This window comes from Aethalodelphis obliquidens, unplaced genomic scaffold (genome assembly GCF_003676395.1).
Source record: "Aethalodelphis obliquidens isolate GAN/ISIS:26980383/991018 unplaced genomic scaffold, ASM367639v1 scaffold2, whole genome shotgun sequence".
NCBI lineage: Eukaryota > Metazoa > Chordata > Mammalia > Artiodactyla > Delphinidae > Aethalodelphis > Aethalodelphis obliquidens.
In genome coordinates this window covers 71,282,073-71,307,671 of record NW_020837946.1, presented here as the reverse complement: position 1 = coordinate 71,307,671, position 25,599 = coordinate 71,282,073, and the positions used below count along the sequence as shown (strand labels likewise).

General features: G+C 37.3%; 2 protein-coding genes across 25 annotated transcripts in view; one reads left to right on the top strand and one right to left on the bottom strand.

Annotated features, from left to right (window-relative positions):
* The window catches only part of BAZ2B (bromodomain adjacent to zinc finger domain 2B), a 378,273-nt gene extending 359,899 nt beyond the window's left edge, over window positions 1-18,374 (bottom strand). For 8 of the 17 annotated variants that reach the window (XM_027130316.1, XM_027130393.1, XM_027130367.1 and 5 more), the window contains exons 1-2: window positions 18,241-18,372; window positions 16,635-16,822 (exon numbers count right to left, since the gene is read on the bottom strand). The gene's annotated coding sequence lies outside the window, so the exon portion shown is untranslated. Of the gene's footprint in view, window positions 1-16,634; window positions 16,823-17,995 lie in introns of all 17 variants that reach the window. The other 9 variants (XM_027130410.1, XM_027130401.1, XM_027130465.1 and 6 more) reach the window with 4 other exon arrangements.
* Window positions 18,375-18,418: 44 nt separating this feature from the next.
* Window positions 18,419-25,599, top strand: part of MARCHF7 (membrane associated ring-CH-type finger 7) — a 48,610-nt gene continuing 41,429 nt past the window's right edge. For 4 of the 8 annotated variants that reach the window (XR_003437973.1, XR_003437972.1, XM_027130561.1 and 1 more), the window contains exon 1: window positions 18,420-18,586. The gene's annotated coding sequence lies outside the window, so the exon portion shown is untranslated. Of the gene's footprint in view, window positions 18,587-19,099; window positions 19,122-25,599 lie in introns of those variants that run through there. The other 4 variants (XM_027130576.1, XM_027130570.1, XM_027130551.1 and 1 more) reach the window with 4 other exon arrangements.

Sequence of the window (25,599 nt, the reverse complement as noted above, 5' to 3'; positions counted from 1 at the left end):
GAAAACCATAATTCAAAAAGACACATGCACCCCAATGTTCATTGCAGCACTATTTACAATAGCCAGGTCATGGAAGCAACCTAAATGCCCATCAACAGACGAATGGATAAAGATGTGGTATATATATACAATGGAATATTACTCAGCCATAAAAAGGAACGAAATTGGGTCATTTGTTGAGACGTGGATGGATATAGAGACTGTCATACACGGTGAAGTCAGAAAGAGAAAAACAAATATCGTATATTAACGCATATATGTGGAACCTAGATAAATGGTACAGATGAACAGGTTTGCAGGACAGAAATTGAGACAGAGATGTAGAGAACAAACTTATGGATACCAAGGGGGGAAAGCGGCAGGGGGGTGGTGGTGGTGGTGTGATGAATTGGGCGATTGGGGTTGACATGTATACACTGATGTGTATAAAATTGATGACTAATAAGAACCTGCTGTATAAAAAAATAAATTAAAAAAAAGAAAAAATATAAATTTTAGGACAATTTGTTTTTAGGATGACCAACAGTCTGTGTTTGCCTGGGACTGTTCTAGTTTGAGCACTCAAAGTTATGAGTTTCAGTAAAATCCACAGTCCTTGACAAACTGAGACGATTGGTAAGTATATTTGTGATGTAGCAATAGATAATTAATACACTTATGCATATGCTATTTCTCATGGATGCAGGTGTATTTGCAAGATATATTCCTAGAAGTGGATTTTTTGAGGTCTAAGTGGTAAATTCATCTAGAATTCCAAATTCCCCTTTGTAGGGATTGTAACACTTCATACGCCCATCTGCAATATGAGAGTGCCTGTTTCTCTGTGGTCTCTTAAGTTTCTTCTAATTATCTTTTTTTGATAATTAAGTTAATTTAATATTTGATTATATGTGTAAGTGTAAGCTGACTCAAATTAGAATAAAGTAAAAAAAAAAAAGAAGTATTCCTTCTGTTTCTATTCTCTGAAAGAGACTGTAGATAATTGGTTTAATTTCTTCTTAAATGTTTGGTAGAATTAACCAGTGAACCCATGTGGGCCTGATGCTTTCTGTTTTGGAATTGTTATGGATTATTGACTCAATTTCTTTAATAGATATAGGCCTATTCAGTTATCTATTTCTTTGTGTGTGAGTTTTGACAGATTGTGTCTTTAAAGGAATTGGTTCATTCCATCTAGGTCATCCAATTTGTGGGCACAGAGTTGTTTATAGTATTCCTTTACTATCCTTTCAATTCCCATGGAATCTGTAGTGATGTCCTCTCTTTCACATGTGATATTAGTAAATTGGGTCCTCTCTTTTTTTCCTAATTGGCCTGGCTAGAGACATCCATTTCATTGATTTCTGTCCTAGTTCTTATTATTTTTTTCTTCTGCTTACTTTGAATTTAATTTGTTCTTTTTCTAGTTTCCTAAGGTGGAAATATTCATTTTAGATTTTTCTTCTTTTCTAATACTTGCTTTCAATGTGATAAACTTCCCTCTAAGCACTGTTTTCACTGCATCCCACAAATTTTAATAAGTTGTTTTCATTAAGTTTAAAATATTTCTAAATTTCTTTTGAGATTTCTTCTTTGATCCATATATTATTTAGAAGTGTGTTGTTTAATCTCCATATATTTTGGGATCTTTTTTAGCTGTCTTTCTGTGATTGATTCCTAGTTTATTCCATTATGGTCTGAGACCACAGCACTGTATGATTTCTAGTCTTTTAAATCTGTTAAGGTGTGTTTTATATCCCAGAAAGTGGTTTATCTTGGTAAATGTTCCATTTAAGCTTGAGATAAATGTGAGTTCTGCTGTTTTGGATGAAGCAGTCTATCGATATCAATTATATCCAGTCGACTGAAGGTGGTGTTGAGTTCAAATAGTCCTTACTGATTTTCAGCCAGCTGGATTGTTCATTTCTGAGAGAGGGATGTGGAAGTCTCCAACTATAATAGTGAATTCATCTACTCTTCCCTGCAGTTCTGTCAGCATTTGTCTCATGTTTGATGTTGTGTTAGTAGATGTATACACATTAAAAATTGTTGTATCTTCTTGGAGAATTGAACCCTTTATCACTTACGTAAGCCTCTTCTTTATCACTGATAACTTTCCTTACTTTGAAATCTAGTTTTTGTCTGAAATTAAAATAGCTAACTGCTGCTTTCTTTCTTTTGATTAGTGTTAGCATGGTAACACTATTTTTCTCTAACCATTTACTTTTTTTTTCTAACATCAACTCTTTATTGTATCAACACTAGCTGAATCAAATATCACAAAGTAAACACCAAAGCCTTCTCAAAAATCATATTTACACAATGTTTTACAATATATGGAAATGCTTATTCTACAGTAAGTTTTTAAATACTAAATTTGATCTGATGTCATATGTAAAAAAGTATGCATAGAAAAAATTTTTAACATATGTATATATGTGCATAGAAAAAAACAGAAGAAAATACACCGAAATGCTAGCAGTGGTTGTCTGGGTGGTGTGATGCCACCAGGCAGGAGGACAGCCTCTTTATCTGGGAGCTGCATGGTGGGGGCCCTGCCACATCCTGCCCTGGATTTCTCTGCACAATCCGAGTGTTCTACCATGAGCATGCATTTTATCAGCAGAAATTCTTTTTAAAAATCACTGAAGATATGGGAATTCCCTGGCGGTCCAGAGGTTAGGACTCCTCGCTTTCACTGCCCGGGGCCTGGGTTCAATCCCTGGTCAGGGAACTAAGATCCTGCAAGCCGCACAGTGCGGCCAATTAAAAAAAAAATCACTGAAGATAGAAATCTGTTATCTTCAACCTCTGCCTTGGTTGGGATGGTTACACGTGTGTGGACATTGGTCATGACCCCTCAAACCACACACTTAAAGTCTGTGCATTTGTTATGTCAAGTACGCCTCAATTTTAAACTGTAGCAGGACAAAACCAGTCACTGTGGAGCAGGGCTGTTTCACATCCACTCACTTCTGGAGCAGAAGCCTTCCCCAACTGCGCCTGTTTCCCCTCCATCCTGACTTCAGGAAGCATCCCTGTTCTGAATAGGATTTGGGGTAACTTAGGAAACTGCTCTCAATACAGTATTTTAAAGTTGAAGAAATTGACAGGAAAGGGAATCAGTGGGAATATCGAGGTAGTAATGGGATAAGTTAGCACACAAAGAAGGCACAGTCATGTCACCACGGACAAAGTGGGGGCAGAGTAGGGCCCCTGTGGCCACAGGCCATCACAGGGCTGTGTGTCCCTTTCGGGCTACAGGCACAGGGTCACAATACCTTGGGGAGGAGCAGCCCAGCCTTCTCTGTCCTCCCTGATAGGTGTATCCATTTACTTTTAATCTATATGTTTCATTATCTTTAAAGTGGTTTCTTGTAGACAACTTATACTTGGGTCTTGTTTTTTGATCCACTGTGATGATCTGTCTTTTAATTGATGCATTTAGACCATTGACATTAAACATAGTTACTGATATATTTGGATTTATATCTACTATATTTGTTACTGTTTTATATTTTTTGCCCTTGTTCTTTGTTCTTATTTTTGTCTTCCACTTTTTCTGCCTCTTGTGTTTTTTTTTAATTGAAGTATAGTTGATTTACAATATTGTGTTAGTTTCAGATGTACAGCAAAGTGATGATTCAGAGATACACATGCACACCACACACATACACTCTTTTCTAAAAATTCTTTTTCATTATAATTTATTACAAGATATTGAATATAGTTCCCTGTGCTATACAGTAAAATCTTGTTGTTTATCTATTTTATATATGGTAGTGTGCATCTGTTAATTCCATACTCCCAATTTATTCCTCCCCGCCTTCCCCTTAGGTAACCATAAATATGTTTTCTATGCCTGTGAGTCTGTTTCTGTTTTGTAAATAAATTAACCTGTACTACTTTTTAGATTCCACATGTAAGTGATAGCATATAATATTTGTCTTTCTCTGTCTGACTTACTTCATTTAGTTTCACAATCTCTGTGTCCATCCATGTAGTTGCAATGGCATTATTTCACTCTTTTTTATGGCTGAGTAATATTTCACTCTCTCCCCACCCCATATATATATATATACACACATACATACACACACACACACACACACATAATCTCATCTTCTTTATCCATTCATCTGTTGATGGACACTTGGGTTGCTTCCATGTCTTGGCTATCGTAAATAGTGCTGCTATGAACATTGGGATGTATGAATCTTTTCCAATTCGAGTTTTCACCCTTTCTGAATATATGCCCAGGAATGGGACTGCTGGATCATATGGCAACTCTATTTTTAGTTTTATAAGGAGCCTCCAGACTGTTCTCCATAGTGGCTGTATCAATTTACATTCCCACCAACAGTGCAAGAGGGTTCCCTTTTCTCCACACCCTCTCCAGCATTTGGTGTTTGTAGATTTTCTGATGATGCCCATTCTAAGTGGTGTGAGGTGATACCTCATTGTAGTTTTGATTTGCATTTCTCTAATAATTTGTGATGTTGAGCAGCTTTTCATGTTCTTCTTGGCCACCTGTATGTCTTCTTTGGAGAAATGTCTATTTAGGTCTTCTGCCCATATTTTTATTGTGTTTTTTCTTTGTCAATGAGTTGTATGAGCTGTTTGTATATTTTGGAAATTAAGCCCTTGTTGGTCGCGTTGTTTACAAACATTTTCTCCCAGTCTACTGGCTGTCTTTTTGTTTTGTTTATGGTTTCCTTTGCTGTGCAAAAGCTTCTAAGTTTGATTAGGTCCTCTTCGTCTATTTTTGTTCTTATTTCTATTGCTTTGGGAGACTGACCTAAGAAAACATTGCTACGATTTATGTCAGAGACTGTTTTGCCTATGTTCTCTTCTAGGAGTTTTATGGTGACATGTCTTATATTTAAGTCTTTAAGCCTTTTGAGTTTATTTTTGTGTATGTTATGAGGGAGTGTTCTAACTTCACTGATTTACATGCAGCTGTCCTGCTTTCCCAACACTACTTGCTGAAGAGACTGTCTTTTCTCCACTGTATATTCTTGCCTCCTTTGTTCAAGAGTAATTGACTGTAAATGTGTGGGTTTATTTCTGGGCTCTCTTTTCTGTTCCATTGATCTATATGCCTGTTTTTGTCCCAACACCACACTGTTTTGATTACTGTAGCTTTGTAGTATTGTCTAAAGTCTGGAAGGGTTATGCCTCCAACTTTGTTCTTTTTCCTCAGGATTGCTTTGGCAATTCTGTCTTTTGTGGTTCCATATAAATTTTAGGACTATTTGTTCTAGTTCTGTGAAAAACGTTATGGGTAATTTGATAGGGATCGCATTAAACCTGTAGATAGCTTTGGGTAGTATAGCCATTTTAATTCTATTAATTCTTCCAATCCAAGAGCATGGGCTATCTTTCCATTTCCTTGAACCCTCTTCAATCTCCTTTACCTATGTTTTATAGCTCTAAGCATATAAGTCTTTCACCTCCTTGGTTAGGTTTATTCCTAGTTTTTTTTTTTTTTTTTTCGGTACGTGGGCCTCTCACTGCCGTGGCCTCTCCCGCTGCAGAGCACAGGCTCCGGACGCACAGGCCCAGTGACCATGGCTCATGGGCCCAGCCGCCCCGCGGCATGTGGGATCCTCCCGGATAGGGACACAAACCTGTGTCCCCTGCATCAGCAGGCGGACTCTCAACCACTGCGCCACCAGGGAAGCCCTCCTAGGTATTTTTTAATGCAATTTAAAACAATTTTATTTAACTTTCCCTTTCTGATATTACATTGTTAGTGTAAAGAAATGCAACAGATTTCTGTATATTAATCTTGTATCCTGCTACCTTGCTTAATTCATTTATCAGTTCTAATAGTTTTCGTGTGGAGTCTTCAGGGTTTTCTATACAGCATGTCATCTGCACATAGTGACAATTTTACTCTTCCCTTCTGATTTGGATGCTTTTTATTCCTTTTTCTTTCTTATTGCTGTGGCTAGGACTTCCAATACTATGATGAATAGATGTGGTGAGAATGGGCATTCTTGTCTTGTTCCAGAATTTCATGGGAAGACTTTCAGCTTTTTGTTTAGTATTATGTTGGCTGTGGGTTTGTCATAAGTGGCTTTTATTATGTTGAGATATGTTCCCTCTATACCCAATTTGGCAAGAGTTTTTATCATGAATAAATGTTGATTTTTGTTGATGTTACTGTTGAATTTTATTAAATGATTTTCTGCATCTATTGAGAAGATCATGTGGTGTTTGTCTTTTCTTTTGGTAATGTGGTATATCAAATTGATTGATTTGCATATGCTAAACCATCTTTGTGACCCTGGAATGAAACCAGCTTGATCATGGTGTATGATCCTTTTTATTTGTTGTTGGATTCAGTTTGCTAAAATTATGTTGAGGATTTTTGCATCTACATTCACCAAAGATATTGGCTTGTAATTTTCTTTTTGGGTAGTGTCTTTGCCTGGTTTTGGTATCAGGGTGACGGTGGCTTCATAGAATGACTTTGGGAGTGTTCCCTCCTCTTCAATCTTTTGGAAGAGTTTGAGAGGAATAGGTACAAGTTCTTTGTTTATTTAGTGGAATTCCCCAGTGAAGCCATGCAGTCCTGGACTGTCATTTGAAGAAGTTTTTAAATTACAGATTCCATTTTACTTCTAGTATGGTCAGTTCAAATTATCTATTTCTTCTTGATTCAGTTTTGATAGGCTGTATGTTTCTAGAAACTTGTCCATTTCTTCTAGGTTATCCAATTTGTTGGCATATAACTGTTCACAGTATTCTCTTACCTGCCTCTTGTGGTTTTATTTTCTTTTTGTTATAAATACCTACAGAACTTAGCTTTATGGGTTTTTCTTCCTTTTTTTTCCTCTTATGGTTTTAAATGAGCATTTATATGATTCCACTTTCTCTCCTTTCTTAGTATATCAGTTATACCTCATTTTTTGCTTTTTAAAAAAATATAATAGTGTTTATTTATTTTTACTTGTTGACAGTTTGCTTTATTTATTTTTTTATTTTAGGGCTGTGTTGGGTCTTCGTTTCTGTGTGAGGGCTTTCTCCAGTTGTGGCAAGCGGGGGCCACTCTTCATTGTGGTGCGCGGGCCTCTCACTATCGTGGCCTCTCTTGTTGCAGAGCACAGGCTCCAGACGTGCAGGCTCAGTAATTGTGGCTCACGGGCCCAGCTGCTCCGCGGCATGTGGGATCTTCCCAGACCAGGGCTCGAACCCATGTACCCTGCATTGGCAGGCAGATTCTCAACCACTGCGCCACCAGGGATGCCCCATTTTTTGCTTTTTTATTGGTTGTCCTAGAGTTTTCAGTATACATTTACAATAGTCCAAATCCACTTTCAAATAACACTACACCACTTCACATGTAGTATACCTCATAATAACAAAATAATTCTAATTTCTTCCTCCTATTCCTTATATTATTGCTGTTATTCATTTCACTTATATATGAGAATACTTAAGTATATATATATACATAGTTGCATATAGTTTTGGTATTATTATTTTGAATAAACTACTGTTAGTTCAATTAAGAATAAGGAAGATAAAAGTTCTTATTTTATCTTCACTTTTTCCTTCTTTTGATGTTCTTTTTTTTTTTTTTTTTGCGGTACACGGGCCTCTCACTGTTGTGGCCTCCCCCGTCGTGGAGCACAGGCTCCGGACGCGCAGGCTCAGTGGCCATGGCTCACCGGCCCAGCCGCTCCGCGGCATGTGGGATCTTCCCGGACCAGGCACGAACCCGTGTCCCCTGCATGGGCAGGCGGACTCTCAACCACTGCACCACCAGGGAAGCCTGTTCTTCCTTTCTTTATGTAGGTCTGAGTTTCTGAACTACGTTAATTTCCTTCTCTGTAAGGAACTTAGTGTTTGTTTTTTTTTTTTGGCAAGGTAGGTCTACTGGCAACAAATTCTCTCAATTTTTGTTTGTCAATTTTCCCTTCAGTTTTGAAGGTAATTTCACATGATATAGAATTCTAGGTTGGAGGGTTTTTTTCTCCCAACAGTTTAAATATTTCAGTCCACGCTCTTCTTGTTTGCATGGTTTCTGAGGAGGTGTTGGATGTAATTCTTATTTTGTTCCATTATAGGTAAGGTGTTTTTTTAACTCTGTCTCCTTTCAGGATGTTTTTCTTTATCTTTGATTTTTTTTTTATTTGAAAGTGATATGCTAAGGTATAGTTTTTGGGGACATTTACCCTGCTTGATGTTCTCTGAGCTCCCTGGATCTGTGGTTAGGTGTCTAACATTAATTTGGGGGAAATTCTCAGTCATTTTTGTTTCAAATAGTTCTGTTCCTTTCTTTCTTCTGATAGTAACATTACACTTATGTTAAACCTTTTCTAGTTGTCCCTCAGTCTTTGTGTAAGCAGATAGGGTGGAGGGTCCCCGGAAAAAGAGAACCAGGCATGGCTTTCTTGACATAAGGGAAGACATTTTTGGCCTAGGCCATTTTGTGATCTAATCCTGGCCACAGCGCTTGAACTTGAACAGGTCTCAGTAATTAATGATCTTAAGGGAACAAAAGAACCCAGGAACAAACAACTGTTATCAGGCAAGAGAAGTAACAATAGTAACAAAATAGTAACAAAAGAATATATAACTGCTGTAAAGATTCCCAATTATGTTTCAATGGTAAAGACTAGCCTAAAGTGCTCAACCACTAGATCAATTGGAACCTAAGGGATGATGATGCTGACCTTTTCTTTTAATAATATAATGTATACCTTATCCATTAGAATTTACTATTTTTATTAATAAACTTTTATTTTATTAAAATATTTTAGAAATATTGAGATAATATGACAATGTTCTACTAGAAAAATATTGCCTCAAAAAGTCTTCATTTACTGCTGATTTTTTGTTTCTTCCTATGAAATTTATATAAAAGTGATGCTTTCATCTTTTCTAGATAGAGTTAAATAACATGTTCAAAAATCTTTCACATCTGGGGGACTCTACATTCTCTCTCTTTTTTTAAAATTTTTATATTATATTGGAGTATAGTTGATTTACAGTGTGTTAGTTTCAAGTGTACAGCAAAGTAATTTAGTTATACATGTACAATATATCTATTCTTTTTCAGATTCTTTCTGACCCTTGTGACTTCAATCAACTAAAGCTTAGACTCTGTCAACCTTTGCCTCAAATCTATGCTGAATTCTCCTGCTCAAGTCCCTTCATGAATATGCATGTACCCTCAGCTTAAAAATTCCCCAATTTTGCTGTTGGGGAGATATTACTTTGGGAAAGATCTCCGGTGTTCTCCTTACTTGCTGCAAGTAATAAATCTTCACTCTCCCGATTTTTGCCTTGCTTGTTTCTTTTGGCTTGACACCCACCAAGAGGTGAACCCATTTTCAGGTAACACTTGGATATTCTGTTCTTTTTTTTCTTTTTAAGTCTTTGTTCTCTTTGATTTTTAGTTCTCAAGGGTTCTACTGATATATCCTCTAGCTCAGATATTCTCTCCTCAGCCATATATCCAGACTATTAATAAATTCATGAAAGACATTCTTAATCTCTCTTACAGTGTTTTCTATTTCTAGCACTTCTTTTTGGTTCTTTCTTAGGATTTCCATGTCTCTTCTTACGCTGCCCAGCTGTTTTTGCATGCTGTCTACTTTATCCATTAGAGTCTTTAGCATATTAATCATAGTTGTTTTAAATTCCTGTACTGATAATTCCAGCATCTCTGCTATGTCTGGTTCTGATGCTTGCTCTGTCTCTTCAAATTATGTTTTTCACCTTTTGGTATGCCTTGTAATTTTTTCTTGATAGCCAGACACAATATACTGAGTAAAAGGAACTGCCATAAATAGGCCTTTATTAATGTAGTGGTAAGGCATGGGGGGATGGGAAGCATTCTACAGTCCTATGGTTAGGTCTCAGTCTTTTAGTGAGCTTATGCCTCTGGACCATGAACTTCACAAGAGTTTCTTAGTTTTTTTCTATCCCCTTAGGTGGGACAAAATGGCTAGAGTTGGTTATTTCTCTTCCCAAGGTTACTTAGGCTCTGATAATACCTCAGCAGGTTAGGCTGTAATTAACTAGTTTCCCCTGAGGGCAGGGTTTGTTAAGAAGAGAAAGCAAGAGGGAGGGGACATGGGGATATATGTATGCATATGGCTGGTTCACTTTGTTATACAGCAGAAACTAATACAACATTGTAAAGCAATTATACTCCAATAAAGATGTTAAAAAAAAAAATAAAGAATGGATACTTGTAAGAAAAAAAAAAAGAGTAGAATGCTGTGGTGTATTTCAAAATGGTTCCTTTTCCTCTCTCCCTGCCAGAAGCTTGATGGAACTTTTCTTTGATATTTATTGTGGAAATCTGGTTAAGCTCCTGGAGGTAAACCTCACAATACTGTGGGGCGCCCCCTGTGACTGGGTCTCCCTGGAGTTTAAACTCTTAGAGTTGTCCACACTGAGCCTCCAGCAATTCATCAATTACAGTTCCGGTTTTCCTACCTGGCCCTGTTTCCTGTGGTGATTTGAGTTCTTGAGTCTCTCCTCCCATAAACCACAACTCCCTGTATTCAAATGCCTGTCTGTTTCTCCAGTCTTGGGGGTAGAGGTTTGCCTCTGTTCTTCCCTCTCTTATGGATCCATAAAGAGTTATTGATTTTTCAGTCTGTTCAGCTTTTTACTTGTTGTTAAGGTAGACGGAGGACTTCCAGGCTCCTTATGTGAAAGTGGAAACTGGAACAACTATTCCTTGATTTTTAACAGAAATACATGGTCCCATTCTTAAGGACTGGAGACCTGAGTCATTTGTTTTTTTATAAATAAAGGTAATTAACTCATTCATCTGCAGGAGGTGATGGAATGCTAAGTTCTAATTTTTTTTTTTAATTCAGAAAAAAGGGGAAATGTTTTCTTACTACTACTTAAAAATTTTTTAATAATTCTATCTGTATTCTAAAAATCAACTTCACATTCTATTTGTCTTAAAAGGAATTTTTTTATCTACCTTATATTAATAATTTTTGTTCATTTCTTTTCCATGACACATTCTTTTCTTGCATAAAATAAGTTAGGAATGGGACTTCCCTGGTGGTCCAGTGGTTAAGAATCTGCGTTCCAGTGCAGTGGATGCAGGTTCAATCCCTCGTTGAGGAACTAAGATCCCACATGCTGCGGGGTAACTAAGCCTGCGCGCTGCAAATATTGAGCCCACACACTCTAGCGCCCACGCACCACAACTAGAGAGCCCACGTGTGGCAACTACTGAGCCCATGTGCTCTGGAGCCCACCTGCCACATCTAGAGAGCTCATGCGCTGTGACTACTGAGCCCATGCGCTCTAGAGCCTGCGTGCCACAACTATAGAGAAGCCTGCACACTGCAACAAGAGATCCTGCGTGCTGCAACAAAGATCCTGCGTGCCACAACTAAGACCTGACACAGCCAAATTAAAAAAAAGTAATAGTAAGTTAGGAGTATTGCAAAGATAGTCTGTGCCAATTTTGCTGTGAACAAAGCTTAAATTCCAAATGTGGTTCTGATAGCAAGAAAAATCTAAATAAGGCAATACTTCTATCAATGTCTAAGAGTTGCTTTTCTCCTACTTTGGTTCATTTAGAAGTTTTGTAGTAATATTTACTTCTTTGTATACATTTTTCTTTCAACAAAGAGAAGAAATGGTAATAGTTTCTATGTGGCTTTCTTCCAAGCACAGGTAAGACTAAATACTAACATTTTCCTTTCTGGACATTATCAATAAGAATTATTTAAATTTAACATTAAATTCTTTCCCCAAACTTTTTAGATACATATTTTCATCTACTCAATTAATTTTTAATGCTGTACTTTGATTAATATCTTATTTCTTCAGATAAAAAGTTATTAATAAGGCCTATTAAAATCTTGATATACAACTTCACAAAAATAATTGTATTTTAGAAGTATTCTAGCAATCTGTATTACTATGACTAGTAATAAAATTAAGGTATCAGAAAAGCATTTGATTATCAAACAACCTAAGGAAGTAAAGTCTAACAAAATGGTAATATCAATTTATTTATAAGACTGTTAAAAGACATAAAGGAAACCAAATATTCATTAAATTTATATTTTCATTCAAATCCCATGACGCTAATATGCAAACACATGCCCAAAACTTTCAATTCAAGTAACTATTTGAGATAAAGTTCATAAGATTTAAAAATATCTTACTAAATGGACTTGAAAACAATGAAACAATCACTTTCCTGAGAAAAGCCTTCCCACAAATTTAGGCAAAATTAACAGTATGCAAACAAAACAAAAAAAGTACTGAATTAATATCTTCTAAAAACTGAATTAAAATATAATTAATTAAAGTACAGAGTTCTTAGCTTTGAAGAGAATATCCAAACCACAACAAAAATCAACAAACACCACCATGTTTGTGTGATGTGCTAAAGCTAAGAATTACAAACATTAAACCTACATGAAAGATTTAAAGCACATCACCATTTTCATACCTTTTATGATGACATAATAGAGAAAATGTAGGATTTCTTCTATATTGTCCATGGTACAAATAGCCAACTTATCAAGAGTGACTAAGGCTCCATGGTAGAAAACTTAGGTTGGACTCTGGGATAGAGAACAGGGTGATTTAAGAAACTGAATAGTATGTATGTGCGTAGGTATATCGTTTTTTTAAAATTATTATGATATACAAAAGTATTGATGAGATGTTTTTAGATAACTGAAGTATATTCAATGGCTTTAGCAAACTGCTGAGAAAAGGAAACAAGAATAGTGGGAAAAGAAATTAAGATAATTCTTAGGCAGTTTGGTAGTATAACATGCACTGTATAATGCAAAGCTGGTTAAGTATATTGGGTGAGTCTGAAGGAAATAGTTACCATTCCTTATAATTGAATAGGTAGGTGACAGAAATGCAGAACAGTATTGATATATGAAAAAGATTCAAAAGGGAGCAAAACAATATTTAGAACTATAAACTATAGTTCTAAATAGTTCTGTTTAGTTTATAGTTTATAGTTCTGAATAGTTGTTTTCAAAATAGAAAATCCAGAAATAAATCCAGCAGAAATCTGAAAAGTCAATGTATAACAAAAGTAGTCTTTCTAATCACAAAGAATAGATTATTTAAGGAATGCTACTGGCAAAACTGGCTATCCATTGAGAAGAAAATAAAATTAGATCCTATTATCTTATTCCATATACAAACATTGATTTGAGTTTAATTAAACATAGTCTAGAAAAATCCAGGATATTACATGATACAATATAGGGATAGGTAATACTTTTTTTTTTTTTTTTTTTTTTTGCGGTACACGGGCCTCTCACTGTTGTGGCCTCTCCCATTGTGGAGCACAGGCTCCGGACGCGCAGGCTCAGCAGCCATGGCTCACGGGCCCAGTCGCTCTGCGGCACGTGGGATCCTCCAGGACCGGGGCACGAACCCGTGTCCCCTGCATCGGCAGGCGGACTCTCAACCACTGCGCCACCAGGGAAACCCGGTAATACTTTTTAAGCTAAGATACAAACCCCAAAATTATAAAAGAAATCACAGACACATTTTACCATATGAACATATCTATAGCAAAAGATAATAAATGGCAAGTCAACAGACACATGATAGAGTTGAAAAAAACACTGTGAAGGAAGGACAGAGTAGTAATATCTATGACATCAAAAAGAAAGGATAGGACTTCCCTGGTGGCACAGTGGTTAAGAATCTGCCTGCCAATGCAGGGGAAACAGGTTCGAGCCCTGGTCTGGGAAGATCCCACATGCTACAGAGCAACTAAGCCCATGTGCCACAACTACTGAGCCTGTGCTCTAGAGCCTGCGAGCCATAACTACTGAGCCCATGTGCCACAACTACTGAAGCCCTCACGCCTAGAGCCTGTGCTCCACAACAAGAGAAGCCACAACAGTGAGAAGCCTGTGCACCGCAATGAAGAGTAGCCCCCACTCATTGCAACTAGAGAAAGCCCGGGCACAGCAACGAAGACCCAACACAGCCAAAAATAAATAAAGAAAGAAATTTATTTTAAAAAAAGAAACAAAAGGATAAACAATCAATATAAATAGGGATTTAGAGAAAAAGGTACTTTTGATTGAAAAATTAAGATGAATATGCACATTGAAATTTGATGCTGTTTTATAAAATAAATGGTAAAAAAATTTCTATATGAGTATTTCTCTGTGTGTGTGTGTGTTAAATAACTATTCCTTCAACATTGTATAACTGCAGAAAAAAATGCAGAAGGATACTCACTAATTTTTCAAGAATGTTTATGGAGTAGTAAATATGGGTAAGAGAGCCAAATTAAAAAGTAAATTATAAGGGAAGAAAAGAGAAAAAAAAGAAAAGAAAAAGGGGGAAAAAAAGCAGAAGAACCATCCTGTACTAAAATAGCTAGTATGTACGATGTAATCACATACCTACATTGTTATAAAATTGTACACAAATGTAGACATGAAAAAAAAATTAAGATTAAAAAGGACGTTGCAACCAAACTTGCCAGAGGGCATATCCAAGGAATTCATATCAGTATTTAGATGCTCTTCTGCTTGCATTCTCACAAAATATAGTCCAAAGTGGCCATGGAGGCCGAGCATAGTTCTTGATTATTATCAATCTGAAGTTGTTATGTATGTGTTTGGCTTGACAGCATTAAAGGAACAGGGGTCACTTCAATCTGGTTTTATGGTTTATTCCAGAGGTCAACAAACTTTCTATGAAAAAACCAAATAGTAAATATATTTTAGGCTTTCTGGGCCATATCATCTCTATCACAGCTACTCATCTCTGCCGCTGTAGGCAAAAGCAGTCATAGACTTCGATGGTTAATTTTGTGGTTAAATTGGGGAGGCCAGAGTATCGAGTTACTTAATCATATGCTAATTTAGGCATTGTAGTGAAGATATTTTGTATAGTAATTGTAGATAGATAGATAGATAGGTAGACAGGTAGATAGATAGTTAGGTATCACATACTATTGGTTCTGTTTCTGTGGAGAACCCTGACATACACAGATAAGACTACATAAATTAAAAAAAAAAAGACTACATAAATTAATGGACCTGGCTGTGTTCCAATAAAACTATTTACAGTAACAGGTAGTGGATCACATTTGGCCTTGTACCATAGTTTTCCAACCTTTAGTACTATCGATAATAAAAGATAGTTGCTTTTATTAAAAACTCCATGTTTCAGGCAGTGTGAAAGGTGTTTCACACATGGATTCCAAGTGCTCCATAAGCTGAGAATTGTTCCTGACCAGGCCAGATGTTCTGGAGCAGCAATGTGATCTGGAATGATTTTTCTAGAACCAGTGAGATCTAGACCATAGCTTAAGCGTAAGAAAGAGTTTCTCAGAGAAGGCTTCAAGATGGTATTCTTTTTATTTGTTTTTATATTGTTTTACCTATTGGCTTTAGGGATTGAAAGTTATTGCTTCTAATCCAACAGAAGTGAACCAACAGCATGTCTTGGATGCTCACTTATTAAATGGGGTACCTTTCAATTGAACTTGATAAGGGGAAAATTAAAATTCACTAAATCAGGGGTTTATTATTTTTGGTAAAAAGAATTTTTTACATCAAAGATTTAAAGGAAAGGACCTTTTAAGTAACATATTCCTTTGAAGACAGAGTCTTCAATCTATAGCTATTTTTCAATAAGTACCATACACTTAAAATTATCTATAACTTTAAATAGTAGAGCCTCAGTTTGGTTTATGCCACAAGGTTCCCTTCTCCAGAGATTAATAAAACTCCCATTTAAGAAGAATTGGCATCCTTTGTTTTCAACTTAGGGGCCCCCCAATAAGCACTCTTATTTCATCCCAGGTATTACCTTCTGTTCCTCAAAAGTTTAAGAAATAACCTACATTTAAATTAATTTGATTTACAAAAAGCAAATATAATCACATCTTTTCACGATCACATCATTTATGCAAAGTGGAGAATATCTATAAAATTACCCTTACCATAGAGAAGCTTCTTGGAAGGTAAGGTGGTAAATGTTAAAATGTGGGGAAAACAGGAACTTTGAAATTCAATATCTGAAAGAGAATTCTAACCTATCAAGTAGCTGAAGAAATACTTAAGCATAAGAGTAAAGGGTTGTTATGATCATGGCCAAATGACAGACAAATTTATAAAGTAAAAGGGGATAAATTAATAATAGTAAAGAAGACCTTAATTTAGAGAAGTCAAGTTCGGAAATGGAAACTAAAGGGTTGGTGTGGCAAGTGGTGAACAAAGATATTTAGATACAAAAAAGTATGTCAGAGTTGGTCATAAGCATAAAAAGTTCAGCAAAGGAAGGTCAAGTGGGGGAACTCTGTGCAAAAAAAGGCAACTGCGGGGTCTAAATTGGTCAGAACAGTTCTAATTTCAAATAAGTTGCCATCAAATCATTGGTCCTGATTTTAAGTTCAGAAAATATAGTCACTATCATACCTATTTGTATCTACAATCTGTTATCAAACTGTCTTTAACCTAGAAAATCTTAATAATTATTTGCTGATAATGATAATTATCTGGAAACTCAAATCAGAGAAAGGACATTTAAAAACAATATCAACTAATAATTCTTAAAAAAAATACTTATTAGTGGTCTTTATTTACTAGCATCAACAAGAAACTGATTTGGAAGTTCTGTTTAGCATAGGAAATTGGTGCCACACTCACCTCTGCTGATATTATCAGCGTTGGGTGGGGATGAAGCGACAATCTGCCAAAATCTGAACCATCCTTACCAGGTTTGGGGTTTCTGTAGAGAAGTCACCTCTATCAAGTCTGACTGCCATAGCTCAGGAAAATAGTGCAGTCATTCCTCCTAGCGTACAATGTACTTCAGAAGAAGATGTTTAAGGGACCTGTGTAATAAGCCCCAGGAAGATAATATTAGTAGTGGTTTAGACAAGGAATGTAATAGCTAACAATTATGGAATGCTTATTATGTTCCAGGAACTGATGCATTATCTCATTTAATCCTTTCAACAACCTTGTGGGTTATGGGTATTCTTATTAACTCCATTTTACAGAAAACCTGGGCTTGGCAAGGTTAAAGAATTGCTCAAGACAACAAAGGTAGTAAGAGGCTGGGCTGGGATTTGAACCCATGCAGTCTGATGCTTCAGGGTGTGTATACCCATAACCACAATGCTACAGGTACACTCAAACAGGCTGGGGGGAAAATAACAGTTTTCTATACATGGTAAATTAATTTTCTCAAACTTAATCTCTGTTCACTTTATCCCACACCAGATGGTTAATCTTCAACTCACATTTTTAAAAGTTATACTGGCATTTATGTGCCAACTTTAAATAATAATGATCTTTAGTATTTTACAATTTACAATAGTGAAGCATGGACAGTCTGTTAGTCCCCAAGACAGAGAGAAATAGAGATGATACTGATAGTGCACACTCTCCAAGTGAAATGACAAAGAAATACACATAAACTTCATACTTCATTTATTGAAATTATTTGGATCCAATGAATTGCTTAAACAACCCAATAAAACAGGTCAGTTTACAAATCAAGTGTCATCAGTATGCCTCCAAGTTTCAATAACTTATCTTCACCGGTGAAGAACTTATATGTTTGATACATTATTCAAAACCCACATATCACCTAAATCCACAGAAACTGTGGCTTTTTCCTCTAACCTACTCCCTTTTATTCATTAGTATTCACTTACATCTTCGTTCACCACATTTATAGCTCTTTGAAGGTTTCGTTTCATTCTCATCAGACCATTTACCTCACAATTTTCCTCCCTGTTTCTAAATGGATGCATTTTTACTGGAAAATCTGTAGCTACACTACCAAAGATTAGTATCACGATTTAAAAGACATGACTGCAAAAGTACACCACCACCAACACCGAATTACCGCAAGGAACGAAAGGTCCCAGACAAATGAGCTCCAGCCTTTAAAGAGGACAGCTCGCTGCCACCACCTAGGGCGGGCAGGGAATAGGAGGAGGGGAGGTCGGAAAGGCAGTGTTTGATTCAAGTCAATAAACGTTCACTGCGCCACTCACCAAGCGCCAAAAAAAAAAAAAAGATGGGCGGTATTTCGAGCAGTGGGCCTTGCAGGTTTGCCGGAGAGGGCAAGAGACTGTGGCGCGGACTCGGACGCTGGGGAGCGGCAGGGCTGGATCTGAGCCCTTCACCAGGCAGGCGACGGCGGCCAACTAGGGCCGGGCCTCCAGCGCCCCGCTCCCGCGGCCCGCACACTCGCCGGCTCAGCCACCAGCCCGATGGCCGACCAGCCGCAGCCGCTTACCGGTGGCGCCTCGCTGCCTCCCCGGAGGCAGCCCTTCAACGGTTGTCGCAGTCAGAGCACCACCCCGCGGTGGGGTACGTCGAGCCCGCCCGCAGCTCTCGGATCCGCTCAGCTCCACCACTCTCGCGAGAGGTCGGGGGAGGCCGCGAAGTGGAGGAAGGAGAAGGGAGGGGCATTTAACGGTGGTGGCTGGTTCTGCGCCGGATCCGGGAGTCGGGCGGACGCCATTGTGATTCGGGGCCGACTTTTCTGCCTCTGTTAGAGGCCTCGAACTCCGAGGAGGAAGGCGGCGGTGTGATCGCTGGAAGCGGGACGGGCCCTGTTCAGTGCCAGCTCTGGAGCAGGGGTAATAAGCTGCGGAGTTCGGGCTTCTCCCTCTCGGGGAGGGGGTTGTAAAGGCCGCGGGTGGGGGAGGGGAGGAAACGAAGTGCTAGCCTGGGGACGCCGAGGCCGCCTCCTTCCTCTCAGAATCGGGGCGGAGGAGCTTGATCCGGGACCGCGGGTACTAAGGGGAACCGGGCACAGGCCTCCTCTGCCGGCGGCCTTTCGTCCCGTGTTGGAGTTTGTGACGGTTGGAGGGGGCAGGCTGTGCGTCTTCGTTGTGGACGTGCGGCGGGCGAGGGCAAGGGGCTTGAGCCCTGTTTTGGCCTTTGGCTACCTCCTCCTCGACGGGGGTGAGGACGGTCCTCCGGGGCGGGCCGGGAGTGTCACGAGTGAGGTATTTAATGAGCGAGGTGTTGAAGACAGGGAGGCTTAGGGCTCTGCCAACCCAGGTTCGAATTGAAGGGACTTTGCCAGCCCCTTAGATGGGATAAAGGTTTGCTCATTGATCGTCCCAGATCTTGAGTATCGTGATACTTTGGGATTCCTTTTGTATTGTGGTAAGTTATATGTTATTCAAATTGAACTAGGTGGTGGTATGTATAAAAACGGACCTGTTGGCGTAAGAAGTGAAATATGGAAGGCACTAGTAGTTGAATACAGTACTCCCTCATTTTGTTGAAACTGCGTAGAGAAGATGAATGTGTACACACAGCAAAAATACTACAATTCTTTTTTCCTACGAACAGATGTAAATATATGGGGAACATCTCTGTCTTGGTAGTACATTGATCACGACCGTTGTCGTTTGGCGCTATTAAGAGCAAAGGTGCCAAGTGAAATTGAGTAATTTTTTTTCGGTTTTGTAGGATGTTTTAGGTTTTGTTTTTTCTTTAATAAAATAATTTTAAAATTTCCCCTTTTCTTTCTCTCATCTGTTCGTTTCTGTCTAGGACTAAGAGATAAGGTTAAAGATGAATTTTTGATTTAAAATCAAACGGTATACTGTTGTTAAAAAGGCAGACACACACTGTAACTAGATTTTTTCTTTTCCGTGAGATAAAATTGTGTTTCAGAAATGGGGTCAGTATTTGATTTACAGCTCTACAGCATTTTGTGAAACAGCAGTGGCGTAGGAGGCATTAGAGGCCGCTCTGGGTTTGAGTCTTGATTTCGCCATAATTATTTAACCTCTTCCTAGAGTTGAAATGAGGATTAAATTAGATGAAGTAGTGTGTAGCAGTCAGCACGCTGGGGGACATAATACTTGCAGAATGAACTTTGGATGAATGTAAGCAGTTGGAAATGATACTAAGTCCAGTTGTTTATATTCATGCATTCTTCAAATTTTACTCTCCCTGTAATATGTCCCTCACAGAGTACTGATTGCTTCTCAACACACACAATAATATACACTTATATAAGTTCTATACTACAAATGTTTTTAGATAAGAACATTTTACAGCTCTTCGTTTGCCCTAAATTATACCACAGATATCAGCATGGTCGGTAAGCATAGTCCTGAGTTTTTTTCTGAAGTTGCGTGCTGGGTCAAATGTCATGAATAAGAATGGTTAAAAATTCCTGCTTATTTAAGTACAGGCAATTTCTGTTTCTGTCACATTGGTAAGAGAGCTTAATTTCCCAGGTAAAGCACAAAGATGCCCCTATATAGACATGCACATATGTTCTATGTGAAGGTGTCAGATAATCAGCTTGAACATAAAAACATCCATGGCCCCAGTTTTTAACCAGCTACATATCCATTTCACACAGCTGTTCATCTGGTATATGTTCAAGAGTTGCCCGCTTAATTTTAGGAAAATAATCGTAATGGTGTAAAACTATCAAATAATGTAAAAATTTTTGAAAGTTTGTTATTTGTTGTATTTTAGCTACTAGATTAGGGCTTCACATTACAAGAAGGAGGTTGACACAGCTTCCACCTTCCACAACTCACAATTTAATCATCAGACTAATGTATAAACAACAACTGCTATTATCTTAGTGTAAGTATTGATATATGGTAGTATTGTGAGAGCACAGAGAAGAGGTGTTTGATCTTGGGGGAAATTTTTACAGGAAGTATTACTTGAACTGAGATGTGAAGGATGATTAGGAGTTTGATAAGGAAACTGAAAGTCATGGTATCATGGTTTGTTTTAGGAATATACAGTTTGTTCCCCATAGCTGAAACAATTGAATGGAGGGTTAGAGCATGACATGAAAGACCTTCAGTACTGTTTTTGAAAGTTAGCGCTCTATGCTGTTGGGAATAAAGAGCTGTTGTGTCCCTAAGCCAAATAAAAAATGATTTTAAATTATCTATGCTGATACATCCTTCTGTTACTACAGATAATTAAGTGCTAGTAATAAAGAACAGTGGGGAATGCATAAGTGAAATGCACAAGGTTGTATCAAACCTCATTTTTAACCAACAAATTAAACTTAACTAATGAACATTTTAGCTGTTAAATAACTTAATCAACAACTGATCACATTAGTGTAATTACAGTTTAAAACTGAGTAAAGATTTTGAGTTCTTACTAAGATCTACTTGAATTCACTAAAGCAGAATTATAGTGAAATAATTTATCTTCTCACAATTATTATTTTGCAGAAATTCGATTTTTAATACACTTGCTAATCATAAGATGAACACAGAAATGGGGAGCAGGATAAAATTATAATTTGAGAGTTGGCTGCGTTTTACTTTTCATGATCTTAATTTTTAACTTTTCTTCTCTGGTCCAAACTCATGTGGTGAAAACTGGTTTTTCTTGTTCTCAAATGTATTTCTCTGGCTCTACTGGTTAGACTAGATAAGTTGAACACCTGGTTTTAAAATTACCTACTGTCATATACCCACTTTTGTCAATAACTTTAAGAAGGCATATTTTGAACCTTAAAAGTTAGTTTTCATCTCTTCATTATGATCATTGCACTTCAGTGTAACGTGTTTCCCACTTTCAGAATAACTCTAAAATGGTTTCCAGTTATGGAATGAAGATTGAAACTTGACACAGATTAAATACACTTCAAAGGAGGACAGATTACTTCAAAGTATTCTAACGTAGACTTAACATCATAGTCCTGTTTTTCATGGAGATGTTGAACTTTTTTCTAGTTATTGATAGTATTTTTTAAGACCTGGCTGTATCTTTATGTGTTAAATATTTGTCAGCTAAAAATCAAGGCATTTTTTTAAAGACCCCACAAGTTCTGTGCTTTAGAAGTGCTTTCCTTATGTGACTACCTTTAGTTTTCATGTCTCCATGTTCACTAGGATCAATAAAACACTAGGATTTCCCATTAAGAAAAAAAAAGTTTTTTCCCAGAAGCAGATTTTTTAAACAAAAGGATATACCAAATAGAGGTAAATAAAGGAATTGTAACTGTGTTTATATTTGTGGAAGATTATTGGCTATTGAAATACATTGGTATTTTCTATGATAACTGTGGTCTTAATGCCATGAATTTATTGTATAGTAATGTTGTGCTTTTGGTAATTCAGTAACTGTAACTCCCCTGGATATTAAAGACGAAGTCTAAGTTAGACCCTGAAATCGAATCAGATTTTTCATAAGACCGGATGCATAATGATAATTGTAGGAAAATAAAAGGAATAAGTTACAAAGCTTTACTTTATTGCTACGTAACGCAGCACCTCAAAACCGTGTGGATTAAAACTACTGTTTACAGTGTTTTTACAGTTCTCTGTGCCTGTTGGGTAGTTCTGGTTTCCCCTGGGTTCACTCATGTATCAGTTATTCAGCTGAAGGATTTCTCAGGCTGGCACGTCCAAGATGGCATCACTCACATTTCTGGCACTTGGTGTTGGTTAAACATGGAGGCTTTGCTTAGTGTGGTCTTTTATGACATGGGGGTCCCAAGACAGCATTCCAGGAGAGTGAAAGTGGAAGCTATAAGACTTCTTACAGCCTTGGAAATCATATGTCATAGTGTATTCTTAGTCAAAGTAAGTCTCACAAGGTGGCCCACACTCAGGGGGTGGGGAAATAGATTCCACCTCCTCTCAGGCAGACCAGCTAGAGGACAATGCAAAAGGGTCTGGGTATTCAGCTGGGAGGGATTTGTAGCCATACTTTGTAATTACCACAGGTTGCTTAGAATATTTTAAGAACAGACATTCTTAAGGATGTCATCACTGGGATTTGCTTTAAAATAGAGGAGGGTGAAGTAGTCAAATGTTGATAATTGTTGAAGAATGTTGTTTGGCTTCTGGAGGCTTATTATTGTCTCCACTTTTGTGTAAGTTTGAAATTTTTTCATAGTAAAAAAAAAATTTTTTTAAGCGTACTCAGGTAGTCTAAACTCCATTTTGCAAAGTGATTTTGACCTTATTTTCCATTTATTATTACCAGAATAGAATAGTACTCTGTTGCTTAGTATTTACTACTTCCTTTGTGGTATACAGATACTAAGGGGTATAAACTAGCAGTACTACAATTTATAAAGGGAATTGTTTTTAGGAGTTCTTTATAGATTTTATTGTAATGTAAGATAAAAAAAAATCTTTTCTTCTGCCAGTAACTTTCCCTTAATTATCAAAGTTAGGTCAAATACATTAAAGAAGTTTTGGAAAACTAAGTTAAGAAAACAAAACCCACCCAGATGTACAGTAAAATGTGAATAATGGCTATTTTTCCCCCAATTTCGTATGCATATACTTATGTAAGGTATGTACGTTTTCTTTACTCAGCAGCAAGTATTCTCCTGTACATAAATCTGAATGACTTTAAAAAGTCTTCACTATGTATTAAAGACAAATTTCAAATAATGAAAAAGCCAAAATAATGCCTACTAAGCTGTTTGTATGAAAATCTTTTAACATCTGATGGTATTGCTTAATAACAGCTGGTATTTGAGGATTATATACTGTGTGCCAGCAAAGCTCATGATATACCTGTAAAGTTGGTACTATTATTATTCCCATTTTGTAGGTGAAGAAATTAAGCATTAGATTAAGGCTAGAGTCATACCAAGTAAGGGACAGACTTAAAAGCTAGCATTCTCAAATATTATGTTTTTACAAAAGTTAGAAGTTGGCTCATATGCTAAAAATTGGGCAGTGCTTAATTTATCTTGTCTATCCTGTTTTGGAAAAAGAACCTTTGTTAATGAATAGTTTTAAAATAAAGGGAAAATCTTAGGTGTAGGTTGTACTGTTTGTTAGTATGAATGGGGCTGGAGCCTTTTTGTTTGTCTGGTCATTTGGTTTATGACTACTATGTGACTGTTGACAGATCCTGAACAAGACTGTTATTGTAGGAAGGGGACACAGTGATTTGTAGAGGATCACATGAGAGGATCTGAGAGGATACATGTTATTTGAGAGATCCCTTTATAAGCAGAATCATCAAAAAACCTTTGAGCGTTGCTCTGCTATTTCTCTTAGGAATTAACAGCTTTCCAAATTTGGTAGAAAACAAAAATTCAAGTCCTATTTGGTAGACAACTTGTGGCGGTGCTCAGAAAAAACTTTACTCTTAAGTAATGTGTAGAACTCCTTTGTTCCAAGTGTTTTCCTATACTGCCTGAAGTTTTTCAGTTTACTTTTTCATAGTGCCCTAAATTCTACTAATTAGACATTCAGTGGGGGGGGCGGGGCTACCAAGAGTGATGAGATAGAAGTTACAGTTCAAGCAGAAGGCAAGGAGGTAGCATATGTGTATGGGAAAAAGTAAAATCAGTGTAAGTGATTGAAAATCAGTTAGCCCAGATTGCGCTCCTGGGTTTTCAGAACTATTTCTAGCATGCTTCTAGACCTCTTTTGGGTACTTCAGGCTACCTGTTTTTTATAACCAACTCATCTTGGTGTGCTGCTTTGTCCTCCACTCCCAACTCCCTGCAAATAAATAAAGAGAAAAATGTTTTTCATCAGTATGCTGAATAATCCAATCCCCACCCCACCCCCATTACATTCCTTTCTACTTGGGATGTTCTGAATCTACCTTCTGTCCATATTTTGGCTCTCACTAATTTGTTTGGAGCCACTGTGTCTCTTCCTAATAACTTGTCCTTAGTTTGGGGCGTGGGTGGGTGGTTTGTTTTTAGCTGCCTCAAAATTTTTAGTAGATACTGAGCCTACTAAAGCCTATAGCAGTGGTTTCTTTCCCATGGTTCCACAAAGGTAATAAGATTATTGACTTTCAGAATTGTAAGAAATTCAGGGAACTATATAAATCTATTATTAAGGCTAGGCAAAACTGAAGTTTTGTTGGACCACTGATTGTTTCATCTTTGAAAGCTCTAATTGCCTGTCAGGAACTTAATTTCTGGGATCCTTAGGGAGAAAAGTAATACACAACCTGCTTGTAAAAAGCTTCAGAATTGTTGCCTTATTAAAGTACAAACTTCCGAGCAAAGGACACAAGATTGCCTTTACAATCCAGATATAATCTACCTTATGTATTTATTTCCTTGAGAGTCCTTCGTGTTCTCCTTTTCCATGCCTTTGCTTTCATCCCTAACACATTATTTTCTATTTTCCAGTTCTTCAACATGCTTTAGCATCTTTATGTTTCCTCCTCTTTTTTTATATTCAATCTTCAAAGGTCAACTCAGATGACACCTCATCTGAAATCTTTCTCATCTTGTTGGAACTTTTGGATCCCCATTCAATGCTCCCATAGCATTTTCAGAGTTTTCTTAAGTGTAATGATTTTTAGCAGTCTGGTATGAATGTGTAATCTAGCAATTAGTGTAATTGCTAATTATTTTAGTTGGTTTTTGGGGGGCTTCTTGACTGTGATCAAATCACTTCAGCCAATTTCTCTTCAATTTTTTTCTGTGCTCTAGTTCTTTCCTTCTGTAACTTTACTTAAATGTACAGTAGTTTTTTTACTCTTTCCTCAGTGTCTCTTAAATCCTCTCTTGTATTTACCATTATCTGTTTTTCCAAACTTCATTCTGGATAGTTTTCCTCTAGCCTATTTCCCAGTTCCCTAGTTTTTCAGGTTTGCCTAGGCTACTGGTAAATGCATCAATTTCCCAGTTTGCTAACATTAGGGCCAT